Below are 22,543 nucleotides of genomic sequence, written 5' to 3'. Positions count from 1 at the left end.
TAATTACATATACATAAGTCAGGAAGGTAGAAGTGAACACTCCGCGTTGTTGTCTCGTGTATTTATAAATTGCAAATACTTCATTCTCGATTACGTCTGGGAATAGGAATAAATTACAATTGAATGTCAGTAAATATGTTTTAGGAACACTAATGAATCAATGAAATAATATTAGAGAATAGAGTATTTGCAATTTATATATACAGGGTGTCCCATTTTATAGTTTACAGTGCTATATCTCGCAAACCAATGATTTTACTAAAAAAGGTTTCAAATGAAAGTTGTAGGGTTTCGAGGGGGACATAATATGGTGCCATTGATTTGACCTTGAATAGTCATTTAAAGGTCACGTAAAGGTTACCTTTAATTTCTTAAATGGAACTGTTGTAACCGTAAACACTATGACCCAACCACGACCTAAAAACCCACAAAAGAGAACGCAGAATCAGCATTTCAAAAGATATAGCGCGCGCCTCGAAATCAAAAACGCAACCGATTGCATACACGCGTTAAGACATCGCGACACATTCGAGATCGCAAAACGCAGACGATGCAAAACCGATTGCATACATGCGACACATTAACCGAAAAACAAAACCTACTTTCGGGTAATATAAGCGCGCCTGATTAACTCCTCGGGGCCGTATTCCGAACCGAGGACGACAAGTAATTACATCTAATCTATTGTGAGGACGCGCTGCGATTCGACATACCAAAGAATTGTACACGTGAGTTGGAATAAACTCTTCTCTTGTGACCAAAGTGTTCTTTTCACCACCCTCGACACTCGGAGTCCTAACTCCTAAGACGAACGGACCCCTCAAAGTATCCTACAAATCCCGTTGTACCCTGAGAGGCACAACAGAACCATCTATTTTTCATTGTATATTCTTGTAGCTTACCTTGAGAGCTTTCCAAAACCCTATAATTGAGTTATTTTTTATTAAGTACTTTCCGAGTTATGAGACTTGAAGTTTATAGTATTTTGACATAAAATATAAATACAAGTGAAATCAATAAGTGATTTTGGCTATGAGAGCATAGGCGTAGATAAAATACGCAACGAATTTTATTCTTATATTATCAATACATAAATGACGAACGTTTCGGCTCCTTTTTTTGGGCCATCCTCAGCGCAAGTTATAACGAAAACATATAGAAAAAATATATATTAATTACAAAAACCGGCGAAAAAATAAATCAATTTACGGATCACCGCGGTAAGAGGACGCAAAAAAATGTAATCGCATCTTGATGATAAACGGTATGATTCTTATCTTCTTCATCCATATAACACGATTTCCTTCCGCGGATATTCAATTTGTAACGGGATAGTTAATATACTATGTGGTCGCATCTAAGAATTGAGAACAAATTATTACCGATCGACAACTTAAATCTTTATAAAAAACAACATAAATGACTCACAGATATACATGTATCGTTGACAAAGAGACGGCAAACCTATCACACACTTGACGGTGCATGACAAGATTGGAGGTGGACACGCGTTCATCTTATCCTTGTCACGATTATCCACAGAATGATGACTTACATATGAGAAACACGATGTTAAAAAACATTCGAGAGAGACAAGACAAATCAACAACAAATAAATAAACAGAGTGACACTTAGAAAATAAGCGTTAAAGTCATGAAGTAAAAACTCTAGTTATATCATAAACATAAGTAAATTATTTTGGAAAAAATTAAAATCAAACGTTTTCTTATACAGATTCATCATACGTCATATTTTTGAAAATTTGTCAATTAATGTCATATAGGTGTCCGGTAATAATTCCGTGTCCTTCTGTGAATTTAAGCCGTTATCCTGTCTTTTTATAAATAACATCTCCGAGATGAGTCTTTTTTCTAAATTCGGTTCTTTGTCTAAAACTAAGACATCTTCCCACTTGAAGTCATGGTCACAATCTAATCTGTGATCTGTAATAACAGAACGATTTGCAGTACTCCTTCTTATATGATTCTGATGTTCTTTGACCCTCGTTTGTAATTGTCTACCCGTTTGTCCTACATAAGATGCATTGCAATTATTGCAATCAATTTTATAAACAATGTTACTCATATTTCTGTTTTTTAAAGGGTCTTTTTGAACTTTTATAAATTTATTCATCTTATTAAGGCAGGTAAAAGCAATTCTAGAATTAATTTTTTTCGCAATGTTTTTGAATTGTTCCGAAACATGAGGAACATATGGTATGACAAAGAAAGAGTTACGCTCCTCGTTCTGCTCACAAAGTTTGTTTTCTTTTTTAACCTTATTGTTAAAAATATCGCATAGTCGGCTGTTTATTGTTTCAAAAATAAAATTTAATGGATAATCATTGTTTAAGAGTATTTTGATGCACAATTCCAGATTTTTTTGATGATATACCGGGTGAGATAAAAAAATTGCCCTATCAGTCAAGCCGATTATTGTCCCTCGCTTATGGCAATAAGGGTGTTGTGAGTAAAAATTTAAATATCTCCCTGAAAAGCTCGGCTTATGAAACCAATCAAAATTAATGTCGTTGTTGTTTAAAATTAGCGTTAAATCTAAAAAGTTCAATTTCCCTTCTTCTTCAATCTCCATGGTAAATTGGAGCCGCGGATGAAACGAATTAAAAATTGTTAGTGTATGGTTATAGAAGGTGGAAGGAGCTGTGAGTACGATATCATCTACATACCTCATGTGAAACGAAGGAGTAAATTTCAATGTTTCCAAAGCTTTGTTCTCAAGATCTTGTAAAACTATGTCAGCAATGATAGCTGAAAGTGGAGAGCCCATGGGTGTGCCGAAAGTTTGTTTGTATATTACCTCATTAAATATAAAGTATGTTGAATCTAAAATTAGTTTGACCGCTATTAAAAATTCATTCCTTGGGATAGAACATTTGTCCCTGAAAACTGCCATCTATTTGAGACACTATCTATTGCAATATCTATGGGTATATTTGTAAAGAGAGATGTTACATCCAAAGAAATTAAGTTCATGTTGTCGCTAACATGTATATTTGATAATTTTTTAACTACATCAAAACTGTTTGAAATGTGGCTGATACATTTTGGTAGGTTTATATACATGGTTTTGTGAATAAAACTTGATAAATTGTATAATGGACTATCCAAAGAAGAAACAATTATCCGGAAGGGACAATCTGGTTTATGGATTTTCGACAAACCATAGGCCCTCGGTAAAATACCATCACTGCAATACAGATATCTATATCTTGGACTTGAAATATAATTTGAATTTCTCCATCTTGTCAACAGCTCGCGTAGGTTATTTGTTAATTTATTAATTGGATTCTTTTCAATCACAGTGTACGTGTTTTTATCTTTAAGTAGAAAGTCAATTTTTTCGTGATATTTATCTTTGTCGAGGGCTACTGTGACGTTCCCTTTGTCTGCAACTGTTAAAATCAGATTTGGATTTTCCTTCAAAAATTTTTTTGTTTGATGTGTTAATTGGCAAATCTGTGTGTTAATTTTGTTATACGGTGCTTTATATGTTGGGAGATTATTTATTATGCGCGTGGGTTGATTTCTGATGTCAATTTTATTCCTACCAGGGAGTGTTTTTATGTTGTTTTCAATGTTTTTTACAAATTCCTTAATTCGTCAATTTAAAATTCGTTAATTTAAAATTATCCGTAGACGGGAGATTAAAATTTTCACCCAACTGTAACAAGTTTTGAATCTTGGTTGGAATGTTAGTAGAAGATAAATTGATGAACCATTTTTCATTTATGTCCGTGATGGAATGCTTATGGTCTTTAAACGATTTAGGGTCCAAATTGATATTAACTTCTGAACCATCTTTATTCGGAAAATAATATTGAATAGGTTTAATGTTATTCACTGTGTTCATAATTTTAGTCAGCAAGAACTTGTATTTTTTGTCAAACTTTAAAAAATGATTATTATGGTACGTAATAAAATATAAAATATCTTGTAAAACATTCAGTTTTTGGTAATCTTACTATAATACTTTTATGCACAGAATAATAAAACCAATCAATTGGTGTTAAGAAAACACAATAGTTGCTTTAAAAAAAATATGTTGCAAATTGCATAGTTTTTTTAAAAACACGTATACTTTTTTTAAAACAACTATGTGTTTTCTTTACATCAATTGATTGGTCTTATTATTCTGTGCATAAAAGTATTACAGTAAGATTACCGAAAAGTAAATGTTTCACAAGATATTTTATATTTTATGTCAAAATACTGTAAACTTCAAGTCTCATAACTCGGAAAGTACTTAATAAAAAACAACTCAATTATAGGGTTTTGGAAAGCTCTCAAGATAAGCTACGAGAATATGCAATAAAAAATAGGTGGTTCCATTTAAGAAATTGAAGATGACCTTCAAATGACTATTCAAGGTCAAATCAATGGTGCCATACCATCTTATGTCCCCCTCGAAACCCTACTACTTTTATTTAAAACCTTTTTCAATAAAATCATTGCTTTGCGAGATATAGCACTGTAAACTATAAAATGGGACACCCTGTATATAAATACACGAAGTAATAACGCAGCGTCTTCACTTCTACCTTCCTGACTTATGCATGCAATTAACATTCATATTATTTTCTAAATTTGTATGAAAACCTCTAAAAGAAGAATATTGAATTGTATTTGTAACAATTTTTGTAATACCGAATGGAAAATAAATTAGAAACAGGATCAGTTACATCATTAGAGAACGCATATCAGCGAATTATTAGGCAATATAACAGGGCGGTTTTCAAAATGTTTCCACGGGCTAGCAGTGATATAATTATAATTTTTGTATATTAGATAACCTATATAATGTAAATTTATGGTCTAATAAAGTTACTTCTGATGGGCAGAAATCGACTCAAAGACACCCTCCTTTAAAATATATGTTAATAACGTCAATATAAAAACTTGTAATGATTTGTTATTTAAGAATTTTTAAGTATTTATATAGTCAAATACATAAGATACTTTATTTGTATTATAAATTCCATAAATTCACATTTAAAATATGATTTTGTGAGAAATTAGAAAACATTTGACAGATTTAAAAATATCAAATAAATAACACTTATAAATATTATGAAGCGATTAAACAAGGCATCATCATCATAGAGTTCTTAGTCCGAAAACTGGTTGGACGCGTATCTCCATCCTTTCCTATCCTGAGGCATCGCATGCATATCCCTAAAGGTGGAGCACCCCATATCTCTGACTATTTGCGAGTAGTAATTTAATCTGGGCCTTCCGCTGCCTCTTTTTATTCCAATCTCCGCTTCTAATATGTCACTAACTAATCCTTTGTGTCTTAGCAAATGTCCTACCCCTACTATACTATCTCTCCTATTCCTTATCGCATTCCATATACTTCTTCCTTCCTTCACTCTTTCTAATACTTTCCTATTGCTAACCCTATCTATCCATGGTATCTTTATCATACGCCTGTAACACCATATTTCGAATGCTTCCAATTTTTTCCTATTAGGTTCCGCCACAGTCCACATTTCGCAACCTAACAATGCCGTGCTCCACACATATGTCTTCAAAAGTCTTTTAGTGAAGTTTTACAGTGTAGCGTCTTCTGGCGTGATGATGAAATAGCGTGTTCGCGATGGTAAGATTATGTTTGTCACAGAATTTTATTAATCTAGCTCCTTTATCATTTCTGTTGCTTAATCCAAAAGGTCCTACTATTTGCCCTTCTCTACCTTTTCCTACAACTGCGTTAAAATCTACAATTATTAAATTTTCATGTCTTTTTGCATAACCTAACACACATATCCTATTTCCCTATAGACCGCCTATACATCCCGCTCAATATAATTTGACATGGGTATATAGACCTGTATTATTAATGTTTTTACTGATCTTGAATTTAGCTTAATCATTAGTATTCTGTCACTGTGCTGTATATAGCTTTCTATGCTCTTTCCTATCTTTTCACGCATTACTATTCCTACTCCCGAATTTCCCTTTACCGACCCTGTATGTATTACTCTGAAGTTTCCGCTCCAAAAGTCCCCTACCTCTGACCAACGTACCTCACTAATACTTACTACATCCAATGCTAACCTATCCTATCCATTTCAAATTTTAAATTCTCTAATTTTCTCACTTGCTTCATACTTCTAACATTTCACGCTCCGATTCGTGAAATGCTGCATTTAATATTGTACCCAGTATTGCATTCATTGTCAGTATTGAGCTCCATATTGCACTTTTCGATGACGTCCTCCGAAATAGTCCCCACCCGAAGATCCGAGCGGGGGATTATTTTACCTCCGGAATATTTTACTCTAGAAGATGCCATCATTATGAATTTCGATACGCTATACTAGGAATTCGTAATGTTGTGATTTCCCGTTGCCTTCCACATTGCAGTGTCACAGCCACTCAGATCTTATGTGATTTCTACTTGGTGAGCTGCTGCTTTATGTCATGTTTTTTTAGTCGCCTCTTACGACAGGCAAAACATACCATGGAACTATTCTACCCCGGTGCCATACGGGGTAAACAAAGCATAATACAATATCTTTCATTTCTGTTAATGAAAAAAAATTGGTTTGCTGTTATAATAATGAAATGAGAGAGACAACAGAGAGGGAGAGAGAGAGGGGGGGGAGAAAGGAAAAAGTAATAGGGAGAGGAAGAGAATTAGAGGAGGAGAGGGAGGAAGAGAGAGAGGGAGAAAGAGAGAGACAAAAAGAGGGAGAGAGAAAGGAAGAGGGAAAGAGTGACGGAGAGAAGGGTGAGTATGTGAGGATGAGAAATATTAACTATATTATATATAAAAATCGAAAAAGCGGAGCTCCTGATAAGTTAAGACAGTAGGAAGAATTAATCTGCGCGCGCGTGCGTGTTGTTTTAAATAGGAATAGTAATAATGTATCGCTTTCGCAAGTCGGCTTAATATATCTCAGTTGAGATCAGAGCTCGAGAAAGTTGGCAAAAGTATGAAGCGTATAAAGTGTAATAATGTTTATTAGTAGTTAGAAGAAGTGTAGAGATGTGTGTGTGTGTGTGTTTGTTTGTATGTACAAAGTGTAGGCGTGTATGTATGGATATATGTAAAATGTGTATACGCGTATACTGGGTGTCTGACGTAAGGTGTCACACCGAAAATATACAAGTAGATCTCGTTAAACTGAGTCGAAAAGTCCGCTAAGCGGTGTACCGTGCCGTATCGCTATAGGCAACGCGCGCCTAGCATGCGGCGGGCCGCCCCGACGTAATTCGCGCGCTCGTTGGTCGATCTTTTTTAATTAATATCTCGAAATTTTACGTGGTTATTTGCAAAATGGTATAGGACTTTTCGACTCAGTTTAACGAAATCTACTTGTATATTTTCGGTGTGACACCTTACGTCAGACACCCTGTATATGTTGTGCGTGAATACGTATGTCAGTATCACGCAAGATATCGATAGTATTTACAAGAATGTGTAAGCGTGAACGCTGTCGCGGGACGCGGCGCGGGTCATTATTGAGATTGGTGCGCATGTTTGGGCATTTTTTGTGCGTGGTAGCTCGAAGTAGTAGCACGTATAACAATAATATTATATACATACAGTCGAAGAGCTTTTAATGTCGCGATGCAGTCGCGATGCAAGCGAGATATCGAAAGTATTACAGTTGGCATAATAATAGATCTTGATTCAGGACGATAGATTTCGTGTAGTCTAATTGCCACTGTTAGGAACCACAGGCAAGTATACAGTTTAATCTAAGCATCGGTGTTTAGAGCGATATAATAAGTACCGATAAATAATGTATCATATACGGTGATATACAAATAGTGGTACACAAATACCGTTAAGCGGTGTATTGTATATGACGATATTTAAAACGATGTATAAATACCGTTAAATGGTATCGGAAATGACCGCTAATTAAAGCAGACATTTAAACCGTCGCGCAGCAGTAAACTGTATTTGTGGGCACCTTAGGTATATGTTTTCGTGGCAGTTTTGATGTCTATTAAGATGGCAGTGTGCTGGACGAGAAGCCTCGTCGGAGAACTTTCTACCCCATTAGATATCCGTGCAGGAAGCTGGAGATATGGGAGCTCGACAATCGACAATCACTCGGCGGAGGCAAAGTACCCGTTCGGTTTCGAGATGAGGTGTGTAAATAGCGGAAAGCCGGAGAGCGCAAGAATCGAAAACTCTCGACTGAGGTTGAGACTTTACCGCACATCACGCCGATTTATAGCTCAATGCAGCTTGATCAGGTCTCGGCGGATATTAGTTTAATTGTTCTGGCTGAAAGCTGGAAGCTGAGTCGGATTAGTCTCTATATGCTGAGAATTCATCTTTTTATACTAGGGACCGAGAGAAAATCTTTCGATCCAAAGCTGTCGATACGGTGGGGGAATCGTCGCTCAGCAGTATCTGGGCTTCTGCAAACAGGACGCGTTGACGCGTTACGCGTGGTGAGAAGGCGACGCGTTAGCCAATAAAAGTTGGATCGAGTTCAACTTTTGATCCGTAGCGGAAATCTGATTGGCTATCGCGTCGCCTTCTCACCACGCGTAACGCGTCAACGGGTCCTGTGTGCAGAAGCCCTCTGGCAGCCTTCAGGCGTCTCCGGCGCCGGGCGACATTTTTCGGTGCGTGTACCGTTTCATCATTCAACGGTGTTTTCAAATGTTTAAAAATTGGACACATGACACTGCTCTTTGCCCGTCTGATGATCGGCAGCCTTCCAGCGAATCGTCGAGTAATGATGATGAAATGCATTGTTACAACACTGTATGTGAGATTTGATTTAAATATTTAATAACTTATGTTAGCATAGAATTAGTATGAGATAGGAGATAAGTTAGAGTAAATAAATGAATTGTGTACAACGCTAATTTATTTGTAATTAATTGGAATTTTAAAGAAGCGCAACAAATTTTCATTTGTTCAATTGTATTTCATGGGTAATATGAAAATCTAGTGTTTCGTAATAATGAAGTACACGCATGTTTTTTTTTATTTAATCAACTATATTATTATATTTTAATATATACTGCGAAAATATATTGTATATGATTTAACGTGTGTGTTATAAAGCAATATAATTGCAAAAGTTGTGTAGAAAGTTTTGAATAAAATGTTACAAAAACTTTTTAATTATTGGAAAACATATACAAAATTAGAAATAGAAAAAGTATAGTTTTATAATTAATAAGATATAAAATATAAAAAATAATTGTGAAAACGTTTGTAGAGTGTTTGTAGAGTGTTATTAGAGGCGTATTATCTCATTACATTTATGATACAGACATTGATAATACAGATGAGATTAAATGTCTCGTTCTTTAGTTAAATGTATGCAGCATCTTGTTGCTAACAGTTTGATTAATATTCTGAATTCTCTAAGAAATGACATTAATATAATAAAAATATTAAAATTTTTTATTTTAATTGCCGCGCATGTCAAACTTCAAATCCAGTTCGTGACGAAAATTTTAATATAAATAATACTATTATGACAATATGTTGCATAGCGGAAGAAACTAATACTTGCATTAGGGATACAGTAATGTGTCACATTACTGTATCTCTAATGCAAGTATTAGTTTCTTCCGCTATTGTCATTTTGTTATATTATTGTCATAATAATACTATTATGACAATATGTTGCATAGCGTGCCGTCAATGTTATATCTTGCATTAGGCTAAATCTGCTTTTCAAACTGAGACAGTAAGCATTTATTGTTAGCATATTAAACTATGGAACTCTCACAACAAAAGAAGTCACAGTGAGACCACACTACGCTCACAATAAAGTCACTAAGTGACTATATCACAGAAAAATTGTGATTTCACTGTGAGATTATTAGAAGATTACATTGATGATATTAATCAAAACTGGTGTGATATGTACCATAATATAAAATATAAAATGTCACAATGATATAACTAATATATCACAAAATGATCACATGTATAATATATGTATATATATCCTATGTATAATATATATACATATATATATTATACATATATATATATTGTATATATATATATATATATGTATATAATAATTTTTATATATCTCGGCCAAAAAAAAACGGTACACTTGAAAAGTAGTAAAAAATTGTCAAAGTTCAAGAATTTATAACTCAGCTAATAATTATAATATCGAGGTATTTAAAAAACGAAAATAAAGCTTGAAGTTTGTAGTTTGAGAAAATTTTAGTGTCGATTACGTGGAATGATCAGTTTTACAATGACAAATGATAGAATGTAAACCTGCAAAACTGCTGAATAGAAGGTCCAATTTCTTGAATTGCACGGCGTGAATCAGTTAACGTAGCTCAATGGGATAAAAAACACGTAAAAATTTGAACTTTTCTCTTTAAAATGCGTTTTGGCTGAACCCGACACAATAATTTTTCGCTGAGTTATCGCAATTTGAAAAAAGTCAATTTTTAAGGACAAATTGTGATTTAAAATGTGTATCTGCTATCTTTATCAATTCGAATCGTTGCAATTCTATTCAAGAATGTTGCATTGAATGCGGAGGTATCCCGAAGCGAGCAAATTGTGCCGAGCATCTCGCGCAAATAAAGTCCGAGTAGGATATTCGCGGGGTTTTCGCCGATAAGAGTTCGGCACTACTTCCTCGGGGATAGGAAGGGATCCATGAGGATTTCCCACGTAAAAAAAAGTAAAAAAGTGATAAAGTAAAAATAAAAACAATTTAAAAAGTAAAAAAAGACACACAGATGTAATTTCAAACAATGATTTTTAGTAGATATACTAGGCCAGTTCTAACACAGGTCCTCCGAGGGGGGTGCGGGGCGCGGGGGTATCTCGGTGGTGCGGGGGCTGACGTCACGCGAGGTGGAGGGGATGTTTCGGCAAAGGAGGGGGAGTTTTCTGAGTGCAATATTTGTAGATGGTATCTTCATGACTTTTTTATGAGGGATCTTAGACATTTTCCCAAAAGGTATAGAACAAACGCCGATGATGGACAATTTTGTACCCTCGTTAGTATAATTTTATTACGGAAGCGCCGATGTCCGGCTGCCCGAACTTGGCAACGGAGCGTTCTAGAATCCATTAAAACTATGTTTTTTTTTTTCATTTTATGAACAAAATGTCCATTAAATGTCCATAAAATCATTAGGATATTATGGAGAGAAATGAAGATTTTAGGGCCGACGCTGCGACGAACATGTCAAAACATTATTTATAGGTGCAAATCTAAAAGCGTTGACGTTCGGCAGCTTTGTACCCTCGCGGAAAATCGGTCGTAAACGAGAGCGAAACATCTTCCTTAATATTTTTTAAGGAAGAATGCAACGTATCGGCGGCAACGTTCGGCAGTTTTGTACCCTCGCAGAAAATCGGTCGTAAACGAGAGCGAAACATCTTCCTTAATATTTTTAAGGAAGAATTGCGATAATTTTGAGAGAAATGCGGGTTGAAACTTATAGAGAGTGGGTCTCCGCGTCAAAAAGTCTTCAGCATTCGACGAGTTAAAGTGTCTCATGCGAAGTGTCAAAATTGTGCAGTAATGTGTAAAAATGGAAAATAATAATTTCGAGGCAATATTAGACGAGTCGTCTGATGAAGATCACGCGTTGTCGAATGACAGTAATTATATTAGTAATCAAGTGAAGACCTTACAGATATTGACGACAAGATAGTGTCTAATTCGCAAATCTATGCATTAAACGGACGTACGAAAGTTTGTGCCATATACTTTTATTATTCTATGGGTGGTGCTCTTGCTTTATGTATTTCGTGTATGATCTCTATTCAAGTTGTCGGGCACATGTATGCTGTTAGAAAGCATGTGATTCAATTACACGACGCAGTGGATGGTCGATACTGTAACAATTATCAAGATGCATTGTATCAGATATTTCTCTGTGATATGTGTCCAATTTGCACAAAATAAACTTGCATAAACTATTATAGTGAGTATACTTTAGTGATTAATTAAAAACATTCGGTGTGTATCGAAAAATGGGGAAAAATATGGAGGAAATCGAAGCATTAGAACGACATCTGTGGAGTCAATTCCTTTGGGTGGATTCGAAAAGAGAATGCGCCGAGTGGGAGGATCAATGTGACGAGTGTATCGGGTTGTTGATGGAAGAGCAAAAACAAATTGAATGTGAACATTTGGAAGATTATTATTATCCGTTGCTTCGCGCTCGAATCGCATGCCTCGAGGGTTTGAAGTACTCATTACGCAGACTTTTCGAACCTGGTGTCAGTGTACAAGCGATATCGGGAAATAATCCAGTGAGTTCGATCGTGCAAGCGATACAAAATCGTGAAATCGGTTTATAAAAATCTTATACAGAACGTCTATACTCACGCTGGGGACTTCATAATTTCTGTGTAACAGAACTCAACCTACCATCACCACCATCACCACCATCACCACAATCACCACCGCCAGATGAACTTTTCGGACTCATTCCCGAAGATTTTAATGATTGGTAATATTGTAAGTATATTTAATCTATTCTTATAACATATTAAAATTAATAATAAATTTTTATTTTTTTTTTGTTTCAGTAGACTGGCAGATAGAGACCACTGTATAATGGTGACCGTAAGAAGAACGAGCCGCCACCCTCCCCACTTTTAATTTTTTATTTTTTAATTTTATATGTTTAAATTTTATATACATATATTTTAAATTCATTTATATTTTTAAATTCACACACACACACACACACATACACAAACACACACACAAATGTACAATACACATGATACTTATTAAAATTATACACACACACACAAATGTACAATACACATCATACTTATTAAAATTATTAATATTAAAAGAAAAAAATATATTTATTCTAGAATAAGATGTCCTTCTCCTTTAACCCATCGCGACATTATTTAAATTATTAAAAATTATTATTAAATATTATTAATAGAAAAAATTCTCTCTTGCGAACACCTCACGCTCTCCTAAGCGCTACCTCTCTCGCAGTCCCTAACCTCGCGCTATTTCTCTTTCATATACCTCGCCGCAACATCTCTCTCCTTCACGTTCGCCTCACGCTATCTCTATCTTCTCTCGCGCTACCTCTCTCGCGGTCCCTAGCATCACGTTCCCCTTCCCCGCATGACGTTATCCCCCGCAAGGACCGCAACAAGCTTCGTATGAGAGCTGGGACTGCTTACGGGTGGGAGAAAAATGGAGAATGGAAATGCGTGTGAAGAAATTATGTCATGATTTAAACTTAAAATCTCTTTATTCTTCTCTCTTTTACATTTTTTTTTCATGCATATTATGGAGTAAAAAACTAAAGCTACCAGCTCGCAATCGATGAGCTGATGCTTAGTGAAGGCGTCGCTAGCGCGTATTATATTTGGTACTTTTTTATTATCCGTTACATTAGACGCGATATTTGAAAATTGTGTAAATTTAACATCGACTGTCTCGGTAATTTTAACCAATCGATCAAAAGATACATCAATGCATGGATCGAGATCGAACATACGGTGTAACGTCGATTCGATCATCATCATGCATACATTTGAAGATTCGAGACTTATGAGTTTGACGTTGTTAATCGTATGAACTCGCATTGTTAGCGGTACAACGCTTATAAAACTGTGGACATCATTAGAGTCATTCCGAAGAAAATTTTAAAATATCATCGAATATGAAATTCTTATGCTTTTATTCCATATATTCCTACAATTTTTGAAGATCTTACATTGAAAATTATTGTGCGGAATTCACAAATTTGACATAATAACTTTATAAAAGCGTATTTATTTCGTTCTTAAATCGGATTTTTTTTTTTATGCAAAGAATAATATAAAATCGTAAATCCCCTTACTAATCTTGATCATTGAATAAATCTCACCATTTATCTACATTTCCCTTCAAACAGAAATTTATATAAATTTAAAATCATACTATATTATCGTATGCAATTAATTACAACTGCGATTTAGTGCGATTATATATATATTTATAATAAAAATGGAAAAATGTTTATATTTGTTTTATTTGAATATAAATGCATAACGAGAAGACTAGAGGAGACCGGGGCTAGTAGGCTCAGTTCAAAGATATTTTAAAATACCTCTTTTGTTATAAAATATATATTTTTTTTGTTTTGAACACACATTTTAGATTGGTCATCACTCTAATTAAATAAAAATATATTATATAATTAATTTTTATCAGATCTATATTGATATTTTATTTCTTCTAATATAACAATATTGATATGTGTGCAATTGAAAACTATTAAAATCATCAAAAAAGCCCGATCTCTAAAAGTTAATAAATTATATAATTTTTTCCGTGATTCACGTATATGGCACCACTGTGCGACATCTCTCTCGCGCTATCTCTCTCACGATCCCTAGCCTCGCGCTATCTCTCTCTTTCGTATACCTCACGCTTTCTCATGAACGCCTCGCGCTATCTCTCGTAAACGCCTCACGCTCTCTCTCTTCTAAGCGTTCTCATGGTCCTTTCCGCAGGTATAAACAAAACAGCGTATGGCGTATAGCATTACGGTGAGCGCTGATGTCCAACCGCTCGAATTTATAAACAGATATTTATTACTACGATTTATCTGAGGGGTTGGGGCTGAAGCTTATGGAGAGAGGGTCTGTCTCTGCGATGTTCATCACAAAGTTTAAAGCAGTCGCCGAGCTAAGTATCGCTAAGTGTCGTCGAGCTAAGTTATTAAGTGCAGTGCAAAATGCCTTTTGGATCGGGAGACATTGGGCCCAAATTTTTTTTTAACAAGAATGTCCTTTAGGATTTCATGAAATAATAGACATAATATCTTGGAAGACCCACCTTCTAGAAAATTTATTGAGGACTCTGTTCCTTATATTCACAATGCTGGTAAGTTTTTATTATTATATTATAAATTTGTTTATTAATATTATCTACTAAATTTGTCGACTTTCAGAAGATAACCGAGGAATCCGTCCAAATCGGTGGATACCCTAATCTTCGGCATATGGAGCAAGTACGAAATTATCGGTGGTGCGATCGGCGGGAATTGGCGAGCTATGGGACGACGCGGAGGGGATCGTGGAATGGGCACAGGATTACTGGTGAGATGACGTCTTCTGCTTCAGAAAATTGTTCGGCGAGGAATCATATCCTCCCGAACCTGTCAGGGAGAAATTATGGGTCTAGTGAGTATCTCTTTTTAATTTTTAAAATTATTAAAATAATAAAATAATTAATAAAAATTTTAAATTTTTTAAGTTGTTTTTATATCGCTAGTACAATAATCAAAGGGGTAGTTGTAAATTAATCGACCAAACTAGACAAAATTTGTTTATTTAATAGAAGTTACGACGCTTCGACCATATGGTTGTGGTCCTTTTCAAGTATAAACTGAAATAATAATTAATTAAAAAAAAAACGGTTTGAATACAAAAAACAGTAATATACATAAATGGATTTGCTATAAGATTTTGAGTACATACGTTCTTATTGAAACACTTCACAAATTTAAAACAAATCATTAACATCTTGTTGAATTTTAAAGAGAGAGAAACATTGTATCAGTATAAAACTTTGTCAGTGACTGAAATATAAAAATAGGAAACCAAGCTAAACGACCTTTATTATTTTGTCATAGATTTTATTTAAGCTATCTGTGTTCTTTTGTAGGTTGATTGTATTATTGAATTTTTTAATATACAACATATCCGCGATTTCTCTCTTTTTCACATATTTCTCATTATGTAATATATTAGGTTTTGTCCAAATCTCTCAAATTCATGTCCGAATTCCAACTTATGTTTACTTATAACGGAATGATTGGTTTCATGCAATTTTATATTGTTAAAATGCTCTTTCACTCGAGTACGTAAGCGCCTTTTTGTTTGGCCGATATATGACGCATTACAGTTTTTGCAATCTAATTTATATACAACATTAGTTCTCTGATCATTATGTAAACTATCTTTACCACGTGTAATCAATGTATTTAGTTTTTTTTTTGTTATTTTATAGACGTTGAAGCCCATGTCACGCATAACACGACATAGATCATAACTCACATCTTTAGCATGTGGCAATGAAATAATGATGTTCTGTCAGATTGTCCACGATTCATATCACAATCATTATTGTGATTACGATTTTTTAATACATTAATTCTTTTTTGTATATGTCGTTTGATGATGTATTTAGGGAAACAATTATTAAGTAAGATATCATTCACCATCTCAACGTTTTTATGATGGAAAATGGCATTGGATAGTAGAATGACATGATCAACCAGATTATAAATAGTATTAATTTTATATTTTAAAGGATGGTTAGAAAAAAAAAGTTTATATATCTTCCAGAACATGTAGGTTTCCTGTAGCAATTAGTAATGAGTCTATTGTCAGAACGAATGATCGTTGTATTTAGGAAATTAATGGAAGAACTGATTTCAATTTCATATGTGAAATTCAAGCGTTGGTGGTAATTATTAAAAGTCATTAATATCTCATCTATTTTTGTACGTGGCAATATAGCAAAAACGTCGTCTACATATCTATAATATATGGGGACAGTGAAACTTAACAAACTTAAACATTGTGTCTCCAAATCATCCATCACAATATCTGCTAGGATAGGTGATAAAAGAGAACCCATCGGGCTGCCAAATATTTGTTCATAAAACTGACCATTGAAGCTGAAACTAGTTGAATCAAAAATCAATTCTATTGCATGTAAAAATTGAGCTAAATTGAAATTTGTGTTCTTAGCAATGTCAGTCCAACGTTCTTTAATGGCATTTAAAACCAACTCTTTAGGAATATTTGTGAATAATGAACTAACATCTAAAGATATCATTATATCATTATCATTAATAAAAGTATCTTTAATATTTTTAACGTTTATCGCTCGTTTATCGCAGTCTGTAACGCTAACTCAGAAACGACTACGAACGGGTCAGAAACGGCTTTGAACGGGTCAGAAACGACTACGAACGGCTCAGAAACGGCTTTGAACTGGTCAGAAACGACTACGAACGGCTCAAGAACGGCAATGAACGGCTCAAGAACGGCAACGTTCTCGTCCCCATATATTATAGATATGTAGACGACGTTTTTGCTATATTGCCACGTACAAAAATAGATGAGATATTAATGACTTTTAATAATTACCACCAACGCTTGAATTTCACATATGAAATTGAAGTCAGTTCTTCCATTAATTTCCTAAATACAACGATCATTCGTTCTGACAATAGACTCATTACTAATTGCTACAGGAAACCTACATGTTCTGGAAGATATATAAACTTTTTTTTTCTAACCACCCTTTAAAATATAAAATTAATACTATTTATAATCTGGTTGATCATGTCATTCTACTATCCAATGCCATTTTCCATCATAAAAACATTGAGATGGTGAATGATATTACTTAATAATTGTTTCCCTAAATACATCATCAAACGACATATACAAAAAAGAATTAATGTATTAAAAAATCGTAATCACAATAATGATTGTGATATGAATCGTGGACAATCTGACAGAACATAATTATTTCATTGCCACATGCTAAAGATGTGAGTTATGATCTATGTCGTGTTATGCGTGACATGGGCTTCAACGTCTATAAAATAACAAAAAAAAAAAAAAAACTAAATACATTGATTAAACGTGGTAAAGATAGTTTACATAATGATCAGAGAACTAATGTTGTATATAAATTAGATTGCAAAAACTGTAATGCGTCATATATCGGCCAAACAAAAAGGCGCTTACGTACTCGAGTGAAAGAGCATTGTAACAATATAAAATTGCATGAAACCAATCATTCCGTTATAAGTAAACATAAGTTGGAATTCGGACATGAATTTGAGAGATTTGGACAAAACCTAATATATTACATAATGAGAAATATGTAAAAAAGAGAGAAATCGCGGATATGTTGTATATTAAAAAATTCAATAATACAATCAACCTACAAAAGAACACAGATAGCTTAAATAAAATCTATGACAAAATAATAAAGGTCGTTTAGCTTGGTTTCCTATTTTTATATTTCAGTCACTGACAAAGTTTCATACTGATACAATGTTTCTCTCTCTTTAAAATTCAACAAGATGTTAATGATTTGTTTTAACTCAAATTTGTGAAGTGTTTCAATAAGAACGTATGTACTCAAAATCTTATAGCAAATCCATTTATGTATATTACTGTTTTTTGTATTCAAACCGTTTTTTTTTTAATTAATTATTATTTCAGTTTATACTTGAAAAGGACCACAACCATATGGTCGAAGCGTCGTAATTTCTATTAAATAAACAAATTTTGGCTAGTTTGGTCGATTAATTTACAACTACCCCTTTGATTATTGTACTAGCGATATAAAAACAACTTAAAAAATTTAAAATTTTTATTAATTATTTTATTATTTTAATAATTTTAAAAATTAAAAAGAAATACTCACTAGACCCATAATTTCTCCCTGACAGGTTCGGGAGGATATGATTCCTCGCCGAACAATTTTCCGAGGCAGAAGACGTCATCTCACCAGTAATCCTGTGCCCATTCCACGATCCCCTCCGCGTCGTCCCATAGCTCGCCAATTCCCGCCGATCGCACCACCGATAATTTCGTACTTGTTCCATATGCCGAAGATTAAGGTATCCACCGATTTGGACGGATTCCTCGGTTATCTTCTGAAAGTCGACAAATTTAGTAGATAATATTAATAAACAAATTTATAATATAATAATAAAAACTTACCAGCATTGTGAATATAAGGAACAGAGTCCTCAATAAATTTTCTAGAAGGTGGGTCTTCCAAGATATTATGTCTATTATTTCATGAAATCCTAAAGGACATTCTTGTTAAAAAAAAATTTGGGCCCAAAATGTCTCCCGATCCAAAAAGCATTTTGCACTGCACTTAATAACTTAGCTCGACGACACTTAGCGATACTTAGCTCGGCGACTGCTTTAAACTTTGTGATGAACATCGCAGAGACAGACCCTCTCTCCATAAGCTTCAGCCCCAACCCCTCAGATAAATCGTAGTAATAAATATCTGTTTATAAATTCGAGCGGTTGGACATCAGCGCTCACCGTAATGCTATACGCCATACGCTGTTTTGTTTATACCTGCGGAAAGGACCATGAGAACGCTTAGAAGAGAGAGAGCGTGAGGCGTTTACGAGAGATAGCGCGAGGCGTTCATGAGAGAGCGTGAGGTATACGAAAGAGAGAGATAGCGCGAGGCTAGGGATCGTGAGAGAGATAGCGCGAGAGAGATGTCGCACAGTGGTGCCATATACGTGAATCACGGAAAAAATTATATAATTTATTAACTTTTAGAGATCGGGCTTTTTTGATGATTTTAATAGTTTTCAATTGCACACATATCAATATTGTTATATTAGAAGAAATAAAATATCAATATAGATCTGATAAAAATTAGTTATATAATATATTTTTATTTAATTAGAGTGATGACCAATCTAAAACGTGTGTTCAAAACAAAAAAAAATATATATTTTATAACAAAAGAGGTATTTTATAATATCTTTGAACTGAGCCTACTAGCCCCGGTCTCCTCTAGTCTTCTCGTTATGCATTTATATTCAAATAAAACAAATATAAACATTTTTCCATTTTTATTATAAATATATATATAATCGCACTAAATCGCAGTTGTAATTAATTGCATACAATAATATAGTGTGATTTTAAATTTATATAAATTTCTGTTTGAAGGGAAATGTAGATAAATGGTGAGATTTATTCAATGATCAAGATTAGTAAGGGGATTTACGATTTTATATTATTCTTTGCATAAAAAAAAAAATCCGATTTAAGAACGAAATAAATACGCTTTTATAAAGTTATTACGTCAAATTTGTGAATTCCGTACAATAATTTTCAATGTAAGATCTTCAAAAATTGTAGGAATATATGAAATAAAAGCATAAGAATTTCATATTCGATGATATTTTAAAATTTTCTTCGGAATGACTCTAATGATGTCCACAGTTTTATAAGCGTTGTACCGCTAACAATGCGAGTTCATACGATTAACAACGTCAAACTCATAAGTCTCGAATCTTCAAATGTATGCATGATGATGATCGAATCGACGTTACACCGTATGTTCGATCTCGATCCATGCATTGATATATCTTTTGATCGATTGGTTAAAATTACCGAGACAGTCGATGTTAAATTTACACAATTTTCAAATATCGCGTCTAATGTAACGGATAATAAAAAAGTACCAAATATAATACGCGATAGCGACGCCTTCACTAAGCATCAGCTCATCGATTGCGAGCTGGTAGCTTTAGTTTTTTACTCCATAATATGCATGAAAAAAAAATGTAAAAGAGAGAAGAATAAAGAGATTTTAAGTTTAAATCATGACATAATTTCTTCACACGCATTTCCATTCTCCATTTTTCTCCCATCCGTAAGCAGTCCCAGCTCTCATACGAAGCTTGTTGTGGTCCTTGCGGGGGATAACGTCATGCGGGGAAGGGGAACGTGATGCTAGGGACCGCGAGAGAGGTAGCGCGAGAGAAGATAGAGATAGCGCGAGTCGAACGTGAAGGAGAGAGATGTTGCGGCGAGGTACATGAAAGAGAGAGATAGCGCGAGGTTAGGGACTGCCATGGAGGTAAGAAATAACAGGAGGGAATGTAAAGCCTTTTAAGTAGGGGGGGTAAGAACATCAATTGTGATTGGTTGGCCACAGTAATATGGCGTTTTGTATTTTTTTTTATCTTATCTAACCTAACTGAACCAAGTAAGTGAGAAACATGTTTGGCGAATAAATCGGATCTCACATTAATTTTGTTTTAAAAAGATAAAAAAGTTATAAAATATTATAAAACAAAATGCCCATGCTACTAAATACATACAGATTCGCTTACAATAGGCTTGTTTTCTATTCCTGAACTGATGCAATAAGTTAGAATGAGACAATAAAGTATATTTTGTCTCACTCTAACTTATTGCACCAGTGTGCACAGTTCAGCCAGTGCAGGAATAGAAAACAAGCCTTATATGTATAGCACAATATATATACTACTATTGTACATACAATATATATATATATATATATATATATATATATATCATATTTATAAATATTATTAATGAATTTTTCCTTTTTTTGTGTGTGCTTTCATCACTATTTCAAATGTCGCGCTTCGATAAGCCACACCAATATGGCGCTTAGTGTTCCCCCCTTACGTCTGCTTGCCAGGCAAGGGGGGTATATCCACCCTCCTGTTATTTCTTACCTCCATGGGGACTGCGAGAGAGGTAGCGCTTAGGAGAGAAAGAGAGAGCGCGAGGTGAACGCGAGAGAAAGAGAGGGCGTGAGGCGAACGTGAAGGAGAGAGATGTTGCGGCGAGGTATATGAAAGAGAAATAGCGCGAGGTTAGGGACTGCGAGAGAGGTAGCGCTTAGGAGAGCGTGAGGTGTTCGCAAGAGAGAATTTTTTCTATTAATAATATTTAATAATAATTTTTAATAATTTAAATAATGTCGCGATGGGTTAAAGGAGAAGGACATCTTATTCTAGAATAAATATATTTTTTTCTTTTAATATTAATAATTTTAATAAGTATGATGTGTATTGTACATTTGTGTGTGTGTGTATAATTTTAATAAGTATCATGTGTATTGTACATTTGTGTGTGTGTTTGTGTATGTGTGTGTGTGTGTGTGTGAATTTAAAAATATAAATGAATATAAAATATATGAATATAAAATTTAAAAATATAAAATTAAAAAATAAAAAATTAAAAGTGGGGAGGGTGACGGCTCCTTCTTCTTACGGTCACCATTATACAGTGCTCTATCTTCCAGTCTACTGAAACCAAAAAAAAGAAAAATTTATTATTAATTTTAATATATTATAAAAATAGATTAAATATACTTACAATATATTACCAATCATAAGAATCTTCGGAAACGAGTCCGAAATGTTCATCTGGCGGTGGTGATGGTGGTAATGGTGGTGATGGTGGTGATGGTGGTGATGGTAGCTTGAGTTCTGTTACACAGAAATTATGAAGTCCCCAGCGTGAGTATAGACGGTCTGTATAAGATTTTATTAAACCGATTTCACGACTTTGTATCGCTTGCACGATCGCACTCACTGGATTATTTCCCGATATCGCTGGTACACTGACACCAGGTTCGAAAAGTCTGCGTAATGAGTACTTCAAACCCTCGAGGCGTGCGATTCGAGCGCGAAGCAACGCATAATAATAATCTTCCAAATGTTCACATTCAATTTGTTTTTGCTCTTCCATCAACAACCCGATACACTCGTCACATTGATCCCCCCACTCGGCGCATTCTCTTTTCGAATCCATCCAAAGGAATTGACTCCACAGATGTCGTTCTAATGCTTCGATTTCCTCCATATTTTTCCCCATTTTTCGATACACACGGAATGTTTTTAATCACTAAAGTATACTCACTATAATAGTTTATGCAAGTTTATTTTGTGCAAATTGATCACATATCACAGGGAAATATCTGATACAATGCATCTTGATAATTGCTACAGTATCGACCAT

General features: G+C 34.3%; 1 protein-coding gene across 2 annotated transcripts in view; it reads right to left on the bottom strand.

Moving 5' to 3' along the window:
* Positions 1-22,543, bottom strand: part of LOC145939355 (multicopper oxidase 3-like) — a 174,480-nt gene that overhangs the window by 35,045 nt on the left and 116,892 nt on the right. The gene's annotated exons all lie outside the window — the stretch shown is intronic.

The sequence above is a fragment of the Prenolepis imparis genome, unplaced genomic scaffold (assembly GCF_030444845.1).
Source record: "Prenolepis imparis isolate NDT839.2.m4 unplaced genomic scaffold, iyPreImpa1.0 SCAF_8, whole genome shotgun sequence".
Classification (NCBI taxonomy): Eukaryota; Metazoa; Arthropoda; class Insecta; order Hymenoptera; family Formicidae; genus Prenolepis; species Prenolepis imparis.
The sequence above is the reverse complement of the archived record's forward strand: the minus strand, read 5'-3'. Positions and strand labels throughout refer to the sequence as shown.